Below are 24,279 nucleotides of genomic sequence, written 5' to 3' on the forward strand. Positions count from 1 at the left end.
GATTCGATGAAGAGGGTCCTTACGAAGGGTAAATAGCAATTGGCATATCACCGTTGTGGCTTTTGCGTAGGTAAAAAACGTTCTTGCTAGAAACCCATAGCAGCCACGTAAAACATGCAACAACAATTAGAGGACGTCTAACTTGTTTTTGCAGGGTATGCTATGTGATGTGATATGGCCAAAAGGATGTGATGAATTATACATATGTGATGTATGAGATTGATCATGTTCTTGTAATAGGAATCACGACTTGCATGTCGATGAGTAGGACAACCGGCAGGAGCCATAGGAGTTGTCTTAATTTATTGTATGACCTGCGTGTCAATGAAAAACGCCATGTAATTACTTTACTTTATTGCTAACTGTTAGCCATAGTAGTAGAAGTAATAGTTGGCGAGACAACTTCATGAAGACACGATGATGGAGATCATGATGATGGAGATCATGGTGTCATGCCGGTGACGAAGGTGATCATGCTGCGCCTCGAAGATGGAGATCAAAAGGCGCAAGATGATATTGGCCATATCATGTCACTTTATGATTTGCATGTGATGTTTGTCATGTTTACATCTTATTTGCTTAGAACGATGGTAGCATAAATAAGATGATCCCTCACTAAAATTTCAAGAGATGTGTTCCCCCTAACTGTGCACGGTTGCGAAGGTTCGTTGTTTCGAAGCACCACGTGATGATCGGGTGTGATAGATTCTAATGTTCGCATACAACGGGTGTAAGCCAGATTTACACATGCGAAACACTTAGGTTGACTTGACGAGCCTAGCATGTACAGACATGGCCTCGGAACACAAGAGACCGAAAGGTCAAACATGAGTCGTATAGTAGATACGATCAACATGGAGATGTTCACCGTTGATGACTAGTCCGTCTCACGTGATGATCGGACACGGTCTAGTCGATTCGGATCATGTATCACTTAGATGACTAGAGGGATGTCTATCTAAGTGGGAGTTCATTAAATAATCAGATGAACTTAATTATCGTGAACATAGTCAAAAGGTCTTTGCAAATTATGTCAGAGCTTACGCTTTAGTTCTACTGTTTAAGATATGTTCCTAGAGAAAATTTAGTTGAAAGTTGACAGTAGCAATTATGCGGACTGGGTCCGTATACTGAGGATTGTCCTCATTGCTGCACAGAAGGCTTATGTCCTTAATGCACCACTCGGTGTGTGAACCTCGAGCGTCGTTTGTGGATGTTGCGAACATCTGACATACACGTTTTGATGACTACGTGATAGTTCAGTGCGTAATGCTAACGGTTTAAAATTGTGGCACCAAAGACGTTTTCGAAACATCGCAGATAATATGAGATGTTCCAAAGACTGAAATTGGGATTTTAGACTAGTGCCCACGTCAAGAGGTATGAGACCTCTGACAAGTTTCTTAAGCCTGCAAACTAAGGGAGAAAAGCTCAACCGTTGAGCATTTTCTCAGATTGTCTGAGTACTACAATCGCTTGAATCGAGTGGGAGTTAATTTTCCAGATGAGATAGTGATGGTTCTCCAAAGTCACTGCCACCAAGCTACTAGAGCTTCGTGATGAACTATAACAAATCAGGGATAGATATGATGATCCTTGAGCTATTCGTGATGTTTGACACCACGAAAGTAGAAATCAAGTAGGAGCATCAATTGTTGATGGCTAGTAAAACCACTAGTTTCAAGAAGGGCAAGGGAAAGAAGGGATACTTCATGAAATGGCAAATCAGTTGCTGCTCTAGTAAAGAAACCCAAGGTTGAACCCAAACCCGAGACTAAGTGCTTCTGTAATGAGGGGAACGGTCACTGAAGCAGAACTACCCTAGATACTTGGTAGATGAGAAGGCAGGCAAGGTCGACAGAAGTATATTGGATATACATTATTTTAATGTGTACTTTACTAGTACTCCTAGTAGCACCAGGGTATTAGATACCAGTTCGGTTGCTAAGTGTTGGTAACTCGAAATAAAAGGCTACGGAATAAACGGAGACTAGCTAAAGGTGAGATGACGATATGTGTTGGAAGTGTTTCCAAGGTTGATGTGATCAAGCATCGCATGCTCCCTCTACCATCGAGATTGGTGTTAAACCTAAATAATTGTTATTTGGTGTTTGCGTTGAGCATAGACATGATTGGATTATGTTTATCGCAATACGGTTATTCATTTAAGGAGAATAATGGTTACTCTATCTATTTGAATAATACCTTCAATGGTCTTGCACTTAAAATGAATGGTTTGTTGAATCTCGATCGTAGTGATACACATGTTCATGCCAAAAGATATAAGATAGTACCACATACTTGTGGCACTGCCACTTGAGTCATATTGGTATAAAACACATGAAGAAGCTCCATGTTGATGGATCTTTGGACTCACTTGTTTTTGAAAAGATTGAGACATGCGAACCATGTCTATTGGTATATATGCATGAAGAAACTCCATACAGATGGATCATTTCGACTCACTTGATTTTGAATCACTTGAGACATGCAAATCATACCACATGGGCAAGATGACTGAAAGGCCTCGTTTTCAGTGAGATGGAACAAGAAAGCAACTTGTTGGAAGTAATACATTTTGATGTGTGCAGTCCAATGAGTGCTGAGGCACGCAGTGGATATCGTTATGTTCTTACTTCACAGATGATTTGAGTAGATGCTGAGAATATTTACTTGATAAAACACAAGTCTGAATTATTGAAAGGTTCAAGTAATTTCAGAGTGAAGTTGAAGATCGTCGTGACAAGAGGATAAAATGTCTATGATATGATCATAGAGATGAATATCTGAGTTACGAGTTTGGCACACAATTAAGACATTGTGGAAATTGTTTCACAACTAATACCGCCTGGAACACCATAGTGTGATGGTGTGTCCGAACATCATAACTGCACCCTATTGGATATGGTGCATACCATGATGTCTCTTATCGAATTACAACTATCGTTTATGGGTTAGGCATTAGAGACAACCGCATTCACTTTAAATAGGGCACCACACAATTCCGTTGAGACGACACCGTATGAACTATGGTTTAGAGAAACCTAAGCTGTCGTTTCTTAAAAGTTTGGGGCTGCGACGCTTATGTGAAAAAGTTTCAGGCTGATAAGCTCGAACCCAAAGTGGATAAATGCATCTTCATAGAATACCCAAAACAGTTGGGTATACCTCCTATTTCAGATCTGGAAGCAAAAGTGATTGTTTCTAGAAACGGGTCCTTTCTCGAGGAAAAGTTTCTCTCGAAAGAATTGAGTGGGAGGATGGTGGAGACTTGATGAGGTTATTGAACCATGACTTCAACTAGCGTGTAGCAGGGCACAGGAAGTTGTTCCTGTGGCACCTACACCAATTGAAGTGGAAGCTTATGATAGTGATCATGAAACTTCGGATCAAGTCACTACCAAACCTCATAGGACGACAAGGATGCATGCTACTTCAGAGTGGTACGTAATCCAGTCTTGGAAGTCATGTTGCTAGACAACAATGAACCTACGAGCTATGGAGAAGCGATGGTGGGCCCAGATTCCGACGAATGGCTCAAGGCCATAAAATCCGAGAAAGGATCCATATATAAAAACAAAGTATAGACTTTGGAAGAACCACTTGATGGTCGTAAGGCTGTTGGGTGCAGATGGATTTTAAAAGGAAGACGGACAATGATGGTAAGTGTCACCATGAAGAAAGCTCGACTTGTCGTTAAGATGTTTTTCGACAAGTTCAAGGAGTTGACTGCGATGAGACTTTCTCACTCGTCGCGATGCTAAGAGTCTGTTGGAATTATATTAGCAGTTACTGCATTATTTATGAAATCTTGCAGATGGGATGTCAAAACATTGTTTCCTCGACGATTTTCTTGAGGAAAGGTTGTATGTGATACAACCAGAAGGTTTTGTCAATCCTGAAAGATGCTAACAAGTATGCAAAGCTCCAGCAATCCTTCTAAGGACTGGAGTAAGCATCTTGGAGTTGGAATGTACGCTTTGATGAGATGATAAAAGATTTTGGGTTTATACAAAGTTTATGAGAAACTTGTATTTCCAAAGAAGTGAGTGGGAGCACTATAGAATTTTTGATGAGTATATGTTGTTAACATATTGTTGATCAGAAATGATGTAGAATTTCTGGAAAGCATACAGGGTTATTTGAAAAGTGTTTTTCAATGGAAAACCTGGATTAAGCTACTTGAACATTGAGCATCAAGATCTATAAGGATAGATCAAAAACGCTTAATAGTACTTTCAAATGAATACATACCGTGACAAGATTTTGAAGGAGTTCAAAATAGATCAGCAAAGAAGGAGTTCTTGGCTGTGTTACAAGGTGTGAGTATTGAGTAAGACTCAAGACCTGACCACGGCAGAAGAGAGAGAAAGGACGAAGGTCGTCCCCTATGCTTTAGACGTAGGCTCTACAGTATGCTATGCTGTGTACCGCACCTGAAGTGTGCCTTGCCATGAGTCAGTCAAGGGGTACAAGAGTGATCCAGGAATGGATCACATGACAGCGGTCGAACTTATCCTTAGTAACTAGTGGACTAAGGAATTTTCTTGATTATGGAGGTGGTAAAAGAGTTCGTCGTAAAGGGTTACGTCGATGCAAACTTTGACACTAATCCAGATGACTCTGAGTAGTAAACCGGATTCGTATAGTAGAGCAGTTATTTGGAATAGCTCCAAGTAGCGCGTGGTAGCTGCATCTACAAGATGACATAGAGAATTGTAAAGCACACACGGATCTGAAAGGTTCAGACCCGTTGACTAGTAACCTCTCTCACAAGCGAGATATGAACAAACCCATGGGTGTTGGATTCATTACAATCACATAGTGATGTGAACTAGATTATTGACTCTAGTGCAAGTGGGAGACTGTTGGAAATATGCCCTAGAGGCAATAATAAAATGGTTATTATTGTATTTCCTTGTTCATGATAATTGTCTATTGTTCATGCTATAATTGTATTAACTGGAAACCGTAATACATGTGTGAATACATAGACCACAACATGTCCCTAGTAAGCCTCTAGTTGACTAGCTCGTTGATCAATAGATGGTTATGGTTTCCTGACCATGGACATTGGATGTCATTGATAACGGGATCACATCATTAGGAGAATGATGTGATGGACAAGACCCAATCCTAAGCATAGCACAAGATCGTGTAGTTCGTTTGCTAAGAGCTTTTCTAATGTCAAGTATCGTTTCCTTAGACCATGAGATTGTGCAACTCCCGGATACCGTAGGAATCCTTTGGGTGTACCAAACATCACAACGTAACTGGGTGGCTATAAAGCTGCACTACAGGTATCTCCGAAAGTGTCTGTTGGGTTGGCACGAATCGAGACTGGGATTTGTCACTCTGTATGACGGAGAGGTATCTCTGGGCCCACTCAGTAATGCATCATCATAATGAGCTCAATGTGACTAATGAGTTAGCCAAGGGATCATGCGTTACGGAACGAGTAAAGAGACTTGCCGGTAACGAGATTGAACGAGGTATTGGGATACCGACGATCGAATCTCGGGCAAGTAACATACCGATAGACAAAGGGAATTGTATACGGGATTGATTGAATCCCCGACATCGTGGTTCATCCGATGAGATCATCGTGGAACATGTGGGAGCCAATATGGGTATCCAGATCCCGCTATTGGTTATTGGCCGGAGAGGTGTCTCGGTCATGTCTGCATGGTTCCCGAACCCGTAGGGTCTACACACTTAAGGTTCGGTGACGCTAGAGTTGTTACGGGAAATAGTATGTGGTTACCGAAGGTTGTTCAGAGTCCCGTATGAGATCCCGGACGTCACGAGGAGTTCCGGAATGGTCCGGAGGTAAAGATTTATATATGGGAAGTCATCATACGGTCACCGGAAGTGTTCGCGGGTATGCCGGTATTGTACCGGGGCCACCGAAGGGGTTCCGGGGGTCCACCGGGAGGGTCCACCTGCCCCAGAGGGCCTTATGGGCTGTAGGTGGAAGGGAACCAGCCCCTTAGTGGGCTGGGCGCCAACCTCCCCCTAGGGCCCATGCGCCTAGGGTTGGAGGAAACCCTGGAGGGGGCGCCCCCCTTGACTTGGGGGGCAAGCCACCCTCCCTGGCCGCCGCCCCTCCCACCAGATGGGATCTAAGGGGCCAGCCCCCCTCTCCCTTGCCCCTATATATAGTGGAGGGTGGGAGGGCAGCCGCACCCCTGGCCTGGCGCAGCCCTCCCTCCTCATACACCTCCTCCTTCTCCTCCGTAGTGCTTAGCGAAGCTCTGCCGGAGAACCACGAGCTCCATTGCCACCATGCCGTCGTGCTGCTGGAGTTCTCCCTCAACTTCTCCTCTCCCCTTGCTGGATCAAGAAGGAGGAGACGTCCCCGGGATGTACGTGTGTTGAGCGCGGAGGCGCCGTCCGTTCGGCGCTAGATCGGATCTTCCGCGATTTGAATCGCTGCGAGTACGACTCCATCAACCGCGTTCTTGTAACGCTTCCGCTTAGCGATCTTCAAGGGTATGAAGATGCACTCCCTCACTCTCGTTGCTAGTATCTCCTAGATTGATCTTGGTGACACGTAGGAAAATTTTGAATTGTTGCTACGTTCCGTAACATCATGTTCCTCAAATGAATACCAAGTCTTTAAGGTCACACCAATTTCTTCACTTTCAAAGTCTTCAGAAAGTCTTCAGAAATCCAAAGTCTTCAGTCGAAGAACTTCATTTTTAGGGGTCGACTTTCTCTATAAATATCAAACTCCTCATAGACTTATAGACCTCTGTACACTCACAAACGCATTAGTCCCTTAACCTATAAGTCTTCAATACACCAAAATCACTAAGGGGCACTAGATGCACTTACACATTGTCTGGATATCGTCATAATTTTTAGAGGTTCTATCAATTGCCCAACAGTAATTTGTTTACCCGCCGTATGCTATTTTCTCGAGAGAAGCTACTAGTGAAATCTACGACCCCCGGGTCTATTCTTTATCATATTTGCTTCGAGATCTATTTTTATTTGCATTTGTTTTTAGATCTATTATTCTAAAAACCCAAAAATACCTTGCTGCACTTTTTCTTTATTTATTTTATTTTGTTTTATTGCAAGAACTATTTATCCAAAATCATACAAACCAATCTATCTTTTACCCGGGAGGGATTGACAACCTCTCTTACGTGTCGGGTTGCAAGTATTTGTTGTTTGTGTGCAAGTATTGTTTACATATTGTTGCTTGGTCCTCCTATTGGTTTGATAACCTTGGTCTCATCACTGAGAGAAATACCTACCGTAGCTGTGCTGCATCAACCCTTCCTTTTCTGGGAAAAACTGGCGCGAGCACGATCCATCAAGCCCACGACTCATTGTCGCCTGCTAGTAGTGCTTGTTCACTACACTGCCAATCGCACCTCTCGCGGCATGAGAGCATCCCTAGAAGCCCCGAATAGGAGCACCACCAAAGCATCGTAGCTTGGCTTGCAGCAACGACTCACAACAAAGTGGCGCCATCGCAGCACTGACTCGCGGCATGGTAGGGCTATCACAACACCTAAGCGCAACAACCCCACACTACCCTCACACCACTTGTCACGGCATCATTGATGGCCATCCTAGTACCGGCTTGCAGCACGATGGCGCCTGATACGTCTCCAACGTATGTATAATTTTTTTATTGTTTCAAGTTATTATATTACCAATCTTGGATACTTTATATGCAATTTTATATCATTTTTCAGGACTAACCTATTAACTCAGTGTCCAATGCCAGTTGTTGTTTTTTGCTTTCAGAAAATCAATACCAAACAAAGTCCAAACACAATGAAATTTTACGGTGATTTTTTCTAGACCAGAAGGGACACTAGAACGTTTGGGAGGACGCCAGAAGATCTACTGGAGAGCGACGAGCTCACCCGGCGTGCCCGTGGGACGCCCCCTGAGCTCGTGGGTCCCACCCAACTTTTCTGACCTAATTCCACCTCTATAAATTCCCAAATATTGCCAAACCAACAGAGAGCCACCCGAAACAATTTTTCCGCCGCCACAAGCTTCGGTTCTTCCCCGATCACATCTGATGGCCTTTTCCGGTACTCTGCCGGAGGGGGAATCGATCACGGAGAGCTTCTATATCAACCTTGCAGCCCTACCGATGATGTCAGAGTAGTTCAACACAAACCTGCGGGTCCATAGCAAGTTGCAAGATGGCTTCTTCTCTCTCTTTGATCTTCAATACAATGTTTTTCCTCGATCTTCTTGGAGTTCTATCCGATGTATTCTTCTTTTGTTGTGCATTTGTTGGTATCCGATAAATTGTGGGTTTATGATCAGATTGTCCATTGAATGTAATTGAGTCTTTTTTGAACTTTATTATGCATGATTATAGTTTTGTATTTCTCTTCGATCTATCTGTTTGGTTTGGCCAACTAGATTGATTGATGTTCAGTGTGAGAGGTGCTTTGTGATGGGTTCAATCTTGTTGTGTCCTCACATCGTGACAGAAGGGGTAGCAAGGCACTTATTGTATTGTTGCCATTAAGGATAAAACAATGGGGTTTATTCATATTGCTTGAGTTTACTTTGTCTACATCATGTCATCATACTTCATGCATTACTCTTTTTTTCATGAACTTAATATGTAGAGAGGCAAGCATAGAAGCGCTCTCGAAGTGGAGTAATAGTAGTAGATGCAGAATCGTTTCGGTCTACTTGTCACGGACGTGATGCCTATATACATGATCCTCGCCATTAATAACATCATAATTATGCACTTTTCTATCAATAGCCCAACAGTAACTTGTCTACCCACCGTATGCTATTGTTTCGAGAGAGAAGGCTCTAGTGAAAACTATGGCCCCGGGTCTATCTTAATCATAATGCTAAAACCAAAAATACCTTGCTGCAATTTATTTACTTTTCTTTTTATCTATCTACCACTATCAAATTTAATCCTTGTAAGTAACGAGTTCAAGGGGATTGACAACCCTCTTGCCCGCGTTGGGTGCAAGTATTTGCTCTTTTGTGCGCATATACTGTTCACTATGATTTGCACTGTTCTCCCATTAGTTCGATAACCTTGGCTCTCACTGAGGGAAAATACTTATCAGCTACTATATTTTTTCACCCTTCCTCTTCGGCAAAAATCCCATCGCAACTCACAAGTAGCAGCGCCATCGCATCACCAACTGGCAGCAACCCCACATCCCCTCACACAACTCCTCACGGTGTTGTCGACGGCAATCACAACACTGACTTGCAACAACTACTGAAGCCACCTCATGCTACTGCTTGCATTATCCCGGGCAGCCATCGCCGATGACATCACATCAGCAACATGCAACAACATCGGCACGGCGGTGCCTCGCACATCGCTGTCTCGCATCACGGATACAACACTCCCATGCCATCTTGTTCGCAACACGGATGCGATGAGCGGCACTGGATTTGCAACACCGATCTCCAACATGTAGCATCGCTGGTTGCAGTGAGATTGTATCCACAAAGCATGGGTGAGGTGGAGCTCGCAGCACCATGTGTCGCCTTGCAGTGCATGCCCCTCCCATCCCCCTCACTCCACCCCTCTGATGACCCACAAGTATAGGGGATCAATCGTAGTCCTTTCGATAAGTAAGAGTGTCAAACCAACGAGGAGCAGAAGGAAAAGACAAGCAATTCTCGGCAAGGTATTGTTTGCAAGCACTAAAATTGACAGTAACAAATAGTTTGATATTAAGGTAATTTGTAACATGCAATAAGTAGCAATAGTAACAAAGGTGCAGCAAGATAGCCCAATCTTCTTTGTAGCAAAGGGCAGGCCGGAACTTTCTCTTATGGCAAGTAAAACGTTCTTGAGGACACACGGGAATTTCATCTAGTCACTTTCATCATGTTTATTTGATTCACGTTCACTACTTTGATAATTTGATATGTGGGTGGACCGGTGCCTGGGTGCTGGTCTTACTTGAACAAGCCTCCCACTTAAGATTACCCCCTCTCGCAAGTATCCGCAACTACGAAAGAAGAATAAGATAAATCTAATCATAGCAAGAAACATATGGATCCAAATCAGCCCCTTACGGAATAACGCATAAATTAGGGTTTAAGATTTTGTCATTCTAGCAACCCATCATCTAATAACAACTCCACAATGCCTTGCCTTAGGCCCAAAGATGGTGAAGTTTCATGTAGTCGACGTTCACATGACACCATAAAGGAGGCAACAACATACATATTATCAAAATATCGAACGAATACCAAATTCACATGATTACTTATGACAAAACTTCTCCCATGTCCTCAAAAATCAAAGGTAACTACTCACAAATCATATTCATGTTCAAGATCATAGGGTTATTGAATATTATTAAGGATCTGACCATATAATCTTCCACCAAATAAACCCACTAGCATCAACTACAAGATGTAATCAACACTACTAGCAACCCACGAGTACCAATATGAGGTTTTGAGACAAAGATTGAATAGAAGAGATGAATTAGGGTTTGAGATGAGATGGTGTTGGTGAAGATGTTGATGAAGATTGGTCCTCCCACGATGAGAGGGTTGTTGGTGATGACGATGGCGTCGATTTCGCCCTCCCGGAAGGAAGTGTCCCCGGCAGAATCGCTCTACCGGAGAGCAAAAGTGCTCCTGCCCAGATTCCGCCTCGAGACAGCGACTCTTCGTCCCGAACGCTTCCTGCTGATTTTTTCTAGGTCAAATGACACAATAGAGGAGAAGATGGGCCCCCGAGGCCTGCCAGGGGCGCCACAAGCTCAGGCTTATTACTACCTGGTGGGTCCCCCTCTGATATTTCTTTCATCAATAATTTTAGTATATTCCAAAATAATTCTCCGTCAATTTGCAGCTCATTTGGAGTTGTGCAGAATAGGTGTCTCGGATATAGCCCTTTCCGATCCAGAATTCCAGCTGTCAGCAATCTCCCTCTTCATGCGATTCTTGCAAAATAAGAGAGAAAATGCATAAGAATTATCATAATGTGAAATAATAGTCCATAATGCAATAAATATCATTATGAAAACATGATGCAAAATAGACGTATCACACCCCCCCCCCCCGGTGCGGTGTGGCAACAACAAGATCCATTGGCGGCTGCTGTCACTGGTAGAAAAAAGCCCTTTAGTCCCGGTTCGCAACAGCCTTTAGTCCCGGCTGTGCAACCGGGACTAAATATGCGCGACTAAAGACCCCCCCCCTTTAGTCGCGCCTCTTACGGACCGCGACTAAAGGCTTTAGTCCCGGTTCTTGTGGCTGACCGGGACTAAAGGCCCGTCCACGTGGGCGCCCGTGGTCCGTCGGGGCGGAGGACCTTTAGTCCCGGTTCTCGTGGCCAACCGGGACTAAAGGGCTCCTCCGCAGGTTTAGGGTTTTAGCCCCCTAAACCTGGTTTCTTTTTAGTTTGGAGTGTTTTATTTCTTTTATATTATATTTTGTGTTTTATTTTAATTTTGATAAAGTTTCAGTACACATATTTTACGCTACTATATACATGCATATGAAATTTCAAACAAGAAGAATTCAAGAGGAATATATAATATATATTCAATCTCGGGTGACCATATACAACTTCGAACAAGTTTCCATACAAAATTAGGATGGATGACCATATACAACTTCGTACAAGTTTCAATCTCGGGTATGCATATAAATTTCTTCGTCCTCGGTATAGTGTTCTCCTTTAGGATTGATGACTTCCCTCATGAAAAATCCTGCTAATTCTTCTTGAATTGGTCGGAAGCGAGCTTCTGGACTAAGCCTCCTCCGCAAGTTATCCGTCGCGTTCCGCACGCTATCTGATGCCTTCCGCTCAGTGGTGTGTCTCCGGATGTTCTCACAAACATAGTATCCACATAGATTGGTCCCCGGTGGCTGCTTATCCACATTAACTAACCTTCTGAAATCTAGCTCATGTTTGAATTCACCGACAATTTCTTCTGAGAACCGTCTCCAAACCCTACAGGGCAAAGAAAATTAAATGAATAAGGGAGTTATTAGTTACTTGATATTAGGAAATGAACGAAAGAGACCGATCGATATAGAGCTCAAATGATTGAAAATAATTACTTTTGCAGCATTTTTCTCATGTCGGCCCAACGCTTTGGATCCGAATCCATAGAGTCCATGATTAGAACTCTGGAGGTGTGAAGTTCAATATTTAGCAGAATCCAGTGGAACCTGCGGACACGTTACATGCACAGTCATGCATAACTCATCGATTAGACATACCATGCATGGAGTAAACAAAAGAGAATGGGCACAAGAGAGAAACACTCACCCAAAATGGTAAGGAAATAGAATATGACTTTTGAGTTGATGCTTTCTAAGAAACTTGTACAGGTCTTTCTCCACGTCTTTGGGGTGATGTTGTAACACATGTCCATTAACGATATGTGGGTCAATGAACCCAACATCATGGATGTTTCTTATTTTGCATTCCCAAATCTTCAATCTGCATAATAGCGTACGCAACAATATAGTTAGGACAATATATATATATATAGTGCAGGCAATGAAGAACGAGATGAGGTAGAAATAAATCACTTACAGAACGTAGCAACTCAGCATAGATTTGTCGAGGTCGCGCAGATTGAACAGCTGGAACAATTCACTCATATGAACTTCTACAGAGTACCGTTTGGTGTGATGCTCATCTGTAACATCCGCATAAACATATTCTTTGTCGGCCCATCTTATGAATTGCTTGTACCAACGTAGCAGATTTCGCATTTGTGGTGGTAGACTCTTTTCCCACGCAGGCTCGACGAGAGGCCCATTCCGCACATATTGTAATGCTATCTCACATACTGGCGCATCCTCAAGGCCTAAGAAGGCACGAAGAGTCAAACCCATCTCGGACGCTTGTTTCATGGCACCCGCTACAGTCAATCCAAGTGCTGCCGCAGCTGCTATGATCTCGAGGTCCTCTTCCGGACCGGCTTTCACTATGAGCGGGGGGATCGATTGTTTCTTCTGCATCCCGAGCTGGTCAACTTGTTTCCCGCTTTTTTTACTTTCTTCTTTCTCCTCCTTCAATATTTTTGCTTGCCTACGAAGTTCATGTCCATAGTCGTCAGGCATATTCAGCTCGGCTTGGGACGGTGTCGTCAAAAAATCCTTAGCCCATTTCTTTTGCTTCTCAGTGAATACTTGCTTGGGCTCAGGCTCTTTTTTCGCCTTCATATCCGCCTTCCATTTCTCATAATCAGCAGACGCGGCCAATTTGGTTTCAGCTTCACTAAGTTCCCCAGGCCTTGGGAGGAGAGGCTTCAGTGATGGCTCGGGTACCCTTGTGGTCTTGGGTACATAAGGGTCCGGGTTAATAGTCCAGGAGCGGGTTTCCTTGCTGTCCGCCTGCTTCTGCTTCTTCGCCGGAGGTGGATTGGGGGGCGTCGTACCCGCCGGAGGAGGATTGGGGGGCATCGTACCCGCCGGAGGTTGTGGATCGGGGGACGGCGTCGAATGGCGTGAAGGAGGTGTAGGTGAACCACCACGACCACCGCCACCGCCACCACCGCCACCACCACCACCACCATCGGAGGGGGGTGGACTTGCTAGCCTTGGCGCCTCACCTGGAAACACTATGTACTTCTTTTTCCATAGAATGAACTGGCGCTTGACATCTCCAAGTCTTCTCTCCCCTTCGGGTGTAGGTTTGTCAATCTCCAGGTCCTCAAACCCTTGGACTATGTCTTCCACCGTGACACGAGCATAGCCATATGCAATGGGGTTGTTGTGGTGGAGTGCTCCAGGTGTACAGGGTAAAGCACTGCCGCTAGCTACCTTCGTGGAAACGTTCCCCACGGGATAATGCAGAGCACATTCTTTCATCTCCTTTACATCATCCACGGGGTAGTGAGGCTCCGGTGCACGAATCTCGATCATCAGTGCACTAGCACCAGGCGGGGCATCCGTGGAAGCCACGCTGCTTCTCCGCTGCTGGCTTCCGCGATCCGCTTCATGATCTTCATGCGGCCCTGCAGCCGATTTTTCTTTCACTAGTTCATGCACGGTCTGCTTCAACTCATGGAGTTCCGATGCAAACTTCGTCATAAGATCTGCATCCCGGTCCGTCTTTCTCTTACGGCTTCTGTAACAGCACGGGTCATTGTCCTGGGAAAACCCTACTTTCCACGGAACTTTGCCTTTGCCTCGTACACGTCCTCCGTGTTCATCATTCCCGAGGGCTGTTGTCAGTGCGTCTTTCTCTCTGTTGAACTTGATCAAGCCCTCTTGAGCTTGGGTCATTGCGTCAATAAGGGCTTGGGTGGGAGCAAACTGTCTCTGCCGGTGAACACACACCCCTGTCTCCGGGTCTAGCGATCCCCCATGCCCGTACCACCAGCTTTTGGCCCTTGGGTCCCATCCCTCTGTACCTAGAGGGATTCCTCGCACCCTCAGGTCCTCCTCCATCTTCTGCCACCTAGGCTCCGAAAGGCGGTATCCTCCTGGCCCCATAATATGATGGAACTTTTTCTTACTCGCATTATCCTTATTTTTTTTCGATATTTCCTTGAAATGCTCCGATTGCTTTTGCCTCACAAATTCTGGCCAATCATCTTTCAGTTTCTCATGTTGTCCATTGAAATCCGGAGTCTTGCCCTTGTTGACATAGTCACGGGTTAAATTTTTCTTGAAGTTCCGGAATGCTTCGCCCATCTTCTGAAGAGCGAACTCTTTAACTAGCCTCCTCCTCTGACGTCCACCCGGAACCTCGTTACCGAATTCATCGACTTTGTTGTATTCCGGAGGTAGAATGAAATGTTCCATAAGCTTTCTCCAGCAATCCTTTTTCGTTCTCTTGTCGACAAAACTGAAACCAAGACGTGCCTTCTTTGGCTCCTTCCATTCCTGGACGGTGATCGGGACGTTGTCTCTAACAACGACTCCGCATTGGTTGATAAAATTTGAGGTGTGCTATAGGGGCTTGCCGGTTTCACTGACAAACTCAATGGCATATGTTTCTCCTGTTTTCATCGCCTTGGATTTGCCACGCTTTGTCGTACTCGATCCGGAGGGCTAAAAAAAGAAAGAGAGTCGCGCGCGTTAATACATATGTATTCACATTTCAGTAAGTTTGTATCACGAGAGGCTCTCAATGTATATATATACCTCGCCGGAGGTGGTTGCTACTTGCAATTCGAGATCGTCGGTTGTTGACGGTTGACCTCCGTCGACAATGTCCGTTCCTTCACCTTCTTGATCATCGACAATCTCTGTTCCACCGTCAAGGTTCAGATAAGAAGAGACTACATCCTCTTGTTGCTCATATTCTGAGCCCGGCACATAAGGAATCTCGTTGTTGATGATGCCCATTAAATAAGGTTCAGCCTCCGGATCCCTAAGCGGCTCGGTTCTATCGTCCGCCATATGTCACTCCTGCATGTAGTAAAAATTCTTTAAGTATAAAGGAATTAAAAAATAAGATTAAGGGGACATAGAGGAGGAGGAATTAAAAAATAAGATTCTTTAAGTAAAAATTCTTTTTTTCTTCTTCTTCCTTTCTTCTTCCTCTTTCTTCTTTCTTTCTTCTTCTTCCTTTCTTCTTCCTCTTTCTTCTTCTTCCTTTCTTCTTCTTCCTTTTTCCTTTCTTCTTCTTTCTTTCTTCTTCTTCCTTTCTTCTTCTTCCTTTCTTCTTTCTTTCTTCTTCTTCCTTCTTCTTTTTTCTTTCTTTCTTCTTCTTCCTTTCTTCTTCCTTTCTTCTTCTTTTTTTCTTCTTCCTTTTTCTTTCTTCTTTCTTTTGGTTTTCATTTGGTTTTCATTTTTTTCTTCTTCCTTTTTCTTTCTTGTTTTTTCTTCTTCCTTTTTCTTTCTTCTTTCTTTCTTCTTTCTTTTTTTCTTCTTCCTTTTTCTTCTTTCTTTTTTTCTTCTTCCTTTGTTTTTCTTCTTCCTTTCTTTTTCTTCTTCCTTTTTCTTTCTTGTTTTTTCTTCTTCCTTTTCTTTCTTCTTTCTTTCTTCTTTCTTTTTTTCTTCTTCCTTTTTTTTTCTTCTTCCTTTGTTTTTCTTCTTCCTTTGTTTTTCTTCTTCCTTTTTTTTTCTTCCTCCTTTGTTTTTCTTCTTTCTTTTTTTCTTCTTCCTTTGTTTTTCTTCCTCCTTTTTTTTGTTTTTTTGTTTTCTTTTGTTTTTTTCTTCTTCCTTTGTTTTTCTTCTGTTTTTTTGTTTTCTTTTGTTTTTTTCTTCTGTTTGTTTTTCTTGTGTTTTCCTTTTTTTCTTCCTTTGTTTTTCTTCTGTTGTTTTCTTCCTTTTTCTTTTTTTTCTTCCTTTTTCCTTTTTTCTTCCTTTTTCTTGTTTTTCTTCTGTTTTTCTTTTGTTTTCTTCTTCCTTCTTTCTTCTTCTTCCTTTTTCCTTTTTCTTTCTTCTTCTTCTTCCTTTTTCTTCTTCCTTCTTCTTCTTCTGCCGGCGCGCGGAGGACGGCAGGCAGGGCCAGCGGGCGGCGGGCGGCAGGGCGGCGGGCGGCAGGGCGTCGGGCGGCGGGCCGGCAAGGGCGCAGGGCACGGGCGGCGGGCAAGGGCAGGGCACGGGCGGAGGCGGCGCTCACTGGGGACGGGGACGGCGGCGCGCAGGGCTTCGGCGTCGGCGTCGGCGTCGGGGCAGGGCTTCGGCTTCGGCGTCGGCGTCGATCGGCGTCGGGGCAGCGCTTCGGCGTCGAGAGAAAGGAGAATGGGAAGTGGTGAAACTGCTAAGTGCAGTATTTATAGACGCACCTTTAGTCGCGGTTGGGGAGGCGGACCGCGACTAAAGGTACCCTTTAGTCGCGGCTGGCCACACCAACCGCGACTAAAGGGTACCCTTTAGTCGCGGCTGGCCACACCAACCGCGACTAAAGGGTACCCTTTAGTCGCGGACCGCCTCCCCAACCGGGACTAAAGGGTTTTGGCGCCGCTTTCGCTCCCGCGCAGAAAGACCCTTTAGTCGCGGTTGTTGACAACAACCGCGACTAAAGGGTACCCTTTAGTCGCGGTCCGCCTCCCCAACCGGGACTAAAGGGTCTGTGCTGGAACTGGCGCGGTGCGGTGGGATGTTTAGTCCCACCTCGCTAGCCGAGAGGCTTCGACAGTGGTTTATAAGCGCGGCTGCGCTCACCACTTCGAGCTCCTCTCAAATGCAGGCTTACGGGCCTATTCTGTCACTGTGTGCCTGTGGGCCTACTGGGCCTTCTGCGGGCCTGAATCCTGGCCCATTAATGGGTTTCTAGTCGTATTCAGGCCGTGGTGGCCCAGTAGGTGGCATATTTTTTATTTTTTGCCTGTTTTTTGTTTTATTTATTTTGTTTTGTTTTTCTTCTTTTTTTCTTCCTTTTTTCCTTTTTCCTTTTTTCTTCTGTTTTTTCTTCTGTTTTTTTCTTATGTTTTTCTTCTGTTTGTTTTTTTCTTCTGTTTTTTCTTCTGTTTTTTCTTCCTTTTTCCTTCTTTCTTTTTTGCTTTATTTATTTTGTTTTGTTTTTCTTCTTTTTTTCTTCCTTTTTTCCTTTTTCCTTTTTTCTTCTGTTTTTTTCTTCTGTTTGTTTTTTTCTTCTTTTTTTCTTATGTTTTTCTTCTGTTTGTTTTTTTCTTCTGTTTTTTTCTTCTGTTTTTTTCTTCCTTTTTCCTTCTTTCTTTTTTGCTTTATTTATTTTGTTTTGTTTTTCTTCTTTTTTTTCTTCCTTTTTTCCTTTTTCCTTTTTTCTTCTGTTTTTTCTTCTGTTTTTTTCTTCTGTTTGTTTTTTTCTTCTTTTTTTCTTATGTTTTTCTTATGTCTGTTTTTTTCTTCTGTTTTTTTCTTCCTTTTTCCTTCTTTCTTCTTCTTCCTTTTTCCTTTTAAAATCAGAAAAATAAAACTAATTCATTTTAAAATCTTAAAAATACAATTATATATCAAAAAAATCAGAAAAATAAAACTAATTCATTTTAAAATCCCTTGAAGGTTTGACAAAAGGTTTGATACATCATTCAGTTCATCGACCAAATACAAAGTTTGGTACAATAAATTATTACACATCAATTCTTCCCTTGTGTCCCTGCTTGCTTACGATTGTGCCGTATCCATGGAGCATCCTCATCATTTAACTTAATGCTTGGGTCAGTGTTCACTTTGAAGGGCGGAATTTCACCAAACATATTATAATCTTCTGACATGTCTGTCTTGTCCTCCACTCCCACGATGTTTATTTTCCCTGAAAGAACAATGTGGCGCTTTGGATCATCGCATGATGTACTGATCGTTTTCTTATCTTTCCGTTTCCTCGGTTTGCTACTCATGTCCTTCAAATAAAAAACCTGAGCGACATCTTTGGCAAGGACGAATGGTTCGTCAAGGTAACCAAGATTGTTGAAATCCACCATTGTCATTCCGTATTGCTCGTCCACCTTTACCCCACCTCCTGTTAGCTTGAACCATTTGCACCGGAACAAAGGGACCTTAAAGGAGGGTCCATAGTCAAGTTCCCATATCTCCTCTATGTAACCATAATATGTGACCTTTTGCCCATTCTCGGTTGCTGCATCAAAGCGGACACCACTGTTTTGGTTGGTGCTCTTTTTATCTTGGGCAATGGTGTAAAATGTATTCCCATTTATCTCGTACCCTTGGAAAGTCGTTATAGTCGAAGATGGTTTCTTGGCCAACATGTACAGCTGATCTCCAACATCATTGTCATTCATTAAATGTTTTCGCAACCAACTGCCGAAAGTCTCCATGTGGGCCTTTCTAATCCAGGATTCAGGCTTCCCCGGGTTGTCCGAGCATAAAATATTCTTGTGTTGCTCGAAGTACGGAGCCACCAAGCTGGAATTTTGCAGAACTGTGTGGTGTGCTTCAGTCATAGAATGACCGTCCATACATATCGTGGATTCCCTTCCGATCTTGCCTTTTCCACTTAGTCTCCCCTCGTGCCGCGATTGAGGAATACCAATCGGCTTAAGGTCAGGAACATAGTCAATACAGAACTCAATTACCTCCTCATTTCCATAGCCCTTGACGATGCTTCCTTCTGGCCTAGCACGGTTACGAACATATTTCTTTAATACTCCCATGAACCTCTCAAAGGGGAACATATTGTGTAGAAATACAGGACCGAGAATGGATCTCTTCGACTAGGTGGACCAGGAGGTGCGTCATAATATCGAAGAAGGATGGTGGGAACACCAACTCGAAACTGACAAGGCATTGGACCACATCGTTATGTAACCGTGGTAGATCTTCTGGATTGATTACCTTCTGAGAGATTGCATTGAGGAATGCACATAGCTTCACAATGGCTACTCGAACATTTTCCGGTAGGAGCCCCCTCAAAGCAATCGGAAGCAATTGCGTCATAATCACGTGGCAGTCATGAGACTTCAGGTTTTGGAACTTTTTCTCCGCCATGTTTATTATTCCCTTTATATTCGACGAGAAGCCAGACGGGACCTTCATACTGCTCAGGCATTCAAAAAAAATGACCTTCTCTTCTTTGGTAAGAGCGTAGCTGGCACGACCTTGAAACCATTCCGGATGCCGGTCATCTGGGTCTTTCAAAAGTTGCTGGTCCTGCCGTGCTTCCTTTGTATCATTTGTCTTCCCATACACGCCCAAGAAGCTTAGCAGGTTCACGCAAATATTCTTCGTAACATGCATCACGTCGATTGCAGAGCGGACATCTAGGACTTTCCAATATTCTAGCTCCCAAAATATAGATTTCTTCTTCCACATGGGTGCGTGCCCGTCAACTCCCCGCGGAACTGATTGTCCGCCAGGACCCTTTCCAAAGATGACTTTCAAATCCTTGACCATATCAAATATCTCAGCACCAGTACGTTCCGCAGGCTTCGGCCGGTGATCTACCTTGCCGTTGAAATGCTTGCCTTTCTTTCTTACGTTATGATTTCGGGGAAGAAATCGACGATGACCCAGGTACACGTTCTTCTTACAATTAACCAAACGTACACTTTCAGTCTCATGTAAGCAGTGCGTGCATGCATTGTATCCCTTATTTGTCTGTCCGAAAGGTTACTGAGAGCAGGCCAATCGTTGATGGTTACAAAAAGCAATGCTCGTAGGTCAAATTCCTCTCCTTTGTGCTCATCCCAGACACGTACACCAGGTCTGGCCCACAACTGTAAAAGTTCTTCAACTAATGGCCTTAGGTACACATCGATGTCGTTGCCGGGTTGCTTAGGGCCTTGGATGAGAATTGGCATCATAATGAACTTCCGCTTCATGCACAACCAAGGAGGAAGGTTGTAGATGCATAGAGTCACGGGCCAGGTGCTATGGCTGGAGCTCTGCTCGCCAAAAGGATTAATGCCATCAGTATTTAGACCAAATCTTATGTTCCTTGCGTCAGCTGCAAAATCTTTGAACACTCTGTCGATCTTTCTCCATTGCGTTCCATCTTCAACCGTGGTATTATAGGAGCATACCACATCACCTTGGCGGGAACCCTCTTCCTGGGTTTCTCGCCCTCAACATCGTCACCAGGGTCATCGCCTCTGATCTTATAACGCAATGCAGTGCATACAGGGCATTCATTCAAATTCTCGTATTCACCGCGGTAGAGGATGCAGTCGTTAATGCATGCATGTATCTTCAGAACCTCTAAACCTAGAGGGCAGACAGCCTTCTTTGCTTCGTACGTACTGGCGGGCAACTCGTTATTCTTCGGGAACATATTCTTCAACATTTTCAGCAAATTTTCAAATGATGAGTCACCTACACCTTCCTGTGCCTTCCATTTTAGCAAATCCAGTGTGCAGCCCAGCTTTTTCAGACTATTATCGCATCCTGGATACAACGACTTTTTGTGATCCTCTAACATGCGATCCAAATTCTCCCTATCCTTGTCAGTTTCGCAGCGTCTCCGTGCATCAGCAATGGTCCGACCAAGATCATCAGCGGGCTCATCATGTGCCTCTTCTTCACCTTCACCTAACCCTTCCCCACCTTCAGCATCATCCTCCATGAAAGTATCACCGAAATGATCATGATAGTTGTCATCGATATCATCCCCTTCTTCATCTTCTTCCATTCTAACCCCTCTTTCTCCATGCTTGGTCCAACAATTATAGCTTCGCATGAAACCGTGCCGAAGCAGGTGCATGTGAACGTCTCTTGAGGAGGAGTAACCCTTCTGATTCTTACAGACAGCACATGGACAGATAATAAAACCTTGCTGCTTGTTCGCATTTGCCACTACGAGGAAATCTTTCAAACCCGTAGTGAACTCGCCGGAGAGTCGGGGACCGTACATCCATTGTCGATTCATCTGCATTATTATTATATAAAGTATATAATTAACCATCATGCATTTGTTAAACTAACTAGCTAGAAATAATACAAATTAAACAATGAACTACACACATGCATATTTTATCAATGACACATGAAAGGTTCAAGTTGCTAACCGCGATCGCGGAGGAAAAATAAATGAGAAAGCTCAAGTGTGGCTCGGACACTTCATATCATGTTTGTTTCAGGCTCTCGGGCATTTCATCAAACACCTTGTGTGCATAGGAGAAACCAAAAGCAAACCCACCACCCCCTTCTGAAAATTGTGAAGTGAGCTGAGTGAAGTGAAGTGAGCTGAGTCCTATATATAGGGATGGGCCTTTAGTCGCGGTTGGCCAGGCCAACCGGGACTAAAGCCCCTCCCGTCCGCCAGCTGGATGGGCCCTTAGTCCCGGTTGGCCTGGCCAACCGCGACTAAAGGCCTTCGGGGACCTTTAGTCCCGGTTGGCCAGGCCAACCGGGACTAAAGCCCCTCCCGTCCGCCAGCTGTCGACCGAGCACGCTGGGCCCAGATAGTTGGTCGCGGGTCTTCTCCCGAACCGCGACTAAAGACCCCTTTGGTCGCGGTTCGATTGTTTTGGGGACTAATGGGGGCGTATGGAAGCCTCTTTTTCTACCAGTGTGTAGTCGCCCTCGTCCGGTTCACTTGGACGGCGATGCCACAAATCAATTGGGAGAGGTAGTTCAAAGCATTCCACTCGCGAGAAAAAAAAAGTAAGGAATAGGGAGAGGGCACGTGAGTGGGGCCCACTGGACCTGTGTCGCTCGCGCGGGGCGGTTGTTGACGCGAGAGTCTACAGCGGGTTGAAAGGAATCTATTTCCTTGTTTTATACAGTGTTTATTGGTTAGTTTTACATAACTTTTTCGTTGCAATACTGTGTGTGCAAACATATTCTTCAAACATACTAAGACGACATTATTTTGTTGTTCTTTTATTCTTGCTTTTCTTTCGTATCTTATTAATCAATTTTTTATATTAATTTTTTCCAAAAACATTAACTTAGGTGATCTTTTAATGGTAATGGACATTTTTTGGATCTCCATTCCTTCATTAATACTTTAGAGTATTTACATGAATTTTATTTCTAAATATAAGTGCGATTCTAAGGTAGACACTAATTCCCGGTAATATCCATTATCTTTTCATGAGATCCTGCCATTCATAGTTACGTATACTCGATAATTTCACCTTATGCTTCAGCTAAATTCCTCTATAAATACACTGCGAAAGTTGACGCTACCTCACAAGAGTACGAAAGAAGAACATAAGCAATATATTGCACATTCAGAGGCGTACACATGGAGGCATCTAAGCTCGCCCTTTTGGTCGTGCTGGCAACGACAGCCGCCATGGCTAACCCCAGCAATGCCCAGAACTCGCCACACGACTACGTCGTCGCCCACAACGTCGCTCGCGCCGCCGTGGGCTTGGGCCCTGTGTCCTGGGACGCGTCCGTGGCGGCCTATGCGGCGAGCTACGCAAGGCAGCGCTCCGGCGATTGCAAGCTAGTGCACTCAAAGGCACCACAGTATGGGGAGAACCTGTTCTGGGGCTCCGGCAAGGACTGGACGGCGGCGCAGGCCGTGAAGATATGGGCCGACGAGAAGGCCAACTACAACTACGCCTCCAACAGCTGCGCCGCCGGGAAGCAGTGCGGGCACTACACGTAGATAGTGTGGCGCAACTCGACGCATGTCGGCTGCGCGCGCCTGCTCTGCGACCACAACGCCGGCGTGTTCATCACCTGCAATTACAGCCCTCCCGGCAACTACATTGGGCAGAGGCCATATTGACTCTCTTTTTTGCGGGGAAGAGGCCATACTGATTTAATTGGCAGCAAACAGATTTAGATCAGCATATCTTGTTTCTAATGCTCTGCATGGGCTGTCGTGCATGTATTTTGTATGCTATCAACCATAGATATCTACTGCCTTTATAAATTAATATAAGACGTTATAGATCACTAAAGTAGTGAACTTAAACCGAGTGCGAACCACTTATATTACTTTACATAGGGAGTAGTATTTATGAAAAATCAATGAAATAGTTCGAAAGCTTTTTTTAGTTGGAATCATTTGAAAAATTTAGTACTGCACGCAACAAACGGTCTCAGAAAGACAATTCGATTTACCGGCATTGGCAAAAGGCTCTACCAACCACTTCACTCTCACTCTCGTGCGTCTCCACAGACCGCACGGGGACGTCCAAATTCCGGCCGCTTAGGGCCCTCTATCCTCCTCTCTCCTCACCGTCGCTGGGAAAAGCCTGTGTGGCGTTGGCGGTGGTGGACCGTTTGGCGGCACGGTTCGGGAGGATCTGGAGGTCTCGAGGCTTGGCGGCCGATGGTGCTCCAAGGGCTACTTACGCCAACAGGAGCGGGGGTCAACGATGGCGTGAGGAAGCGGCCACGGCTCGCGGCAGTGCGGCAACAGCGAGATGGTGCGGAGATGCCACGTTGGCTTTGGGGCGTGGCCAGTGGCTCTCGGGCTGCGGTTGATGTCTTTGGCGGATGGTGGTGAGGCTTCGGGGCTGCAGTGGTGGAGTTGTTGATTTGTGTGCTGCGGTGGAGCTCCGGAGACGCGATGGAGTCGTCAGACTGATGTTGTGTGTGCTGCGGGTGCCTAAACTGACCTGATCTGGCCATGCATGGTGCTGCGGGTGTGGTTGTACCGGCGCCGGTGATGTTTGGCTCGCGTAGAGCTGCTTTGGAGGGAGAATGTTGGGATGTCGTCCATGCAGTGGTGGTGTGTGTGAAGGGATGCAGTGGTTGCGTCGGGTTGTGGGGAGTCTCCCCACGCTCGACGTGGGTCTGCTCATGGGCAGAAAGTGAGGTAGATGGCCTAGGGGTGGACTGGCCATTCTTGAGATCGCTCTAGAGGTAGGCGAGGCGGTGCTTGGTGAAAACCTGCTCTGGCTGAGGCCATAGTCGATGACGGCTACGCTCATGGGTGTCGTTACTTTCTTGAAGGCTCCGTCGAGGCGATCCTCTCCTCTCCTCCGATCAGGGCAGCTCAGGGAGAATCCTCATATCCAAGGATCGGACGAT

The 24,279-nt window shown here is 44.8% G+C and overlaps 1 pseudogene; it reads left to right on the top strand.

Annotated features, from left to right (window-relative positions):
• The first annotated feature begins 22,531 nt into the window (after positions 1-22,531).
• Positions 22,532-23,215, top strand: LOC109761623 (pathogenesis-related protein PRB1-2-like; annotated as a pseudogene).
• The last annotated feature ends 1,064 nt before the right edge of the window (positions 23,216-24,279 follow it).

The sequence above is a fragment of the Aegilops tauschii genome, chromosome 5 (assembly GCF_002575655.3).
Source record: "Aegilops tauschii subsp. strangulata cultivar AL8/78 chromosome 5, Aet v6.0, whole genome shotgun sequence".
Classification (NCBI taxonomy): domain Eukaryota; kingdom Viridiplantae; phylum Streptophyta; class Magnoliopsida; order Poales; family Poaceae; genus Aegilops; species Aegilops tauschii.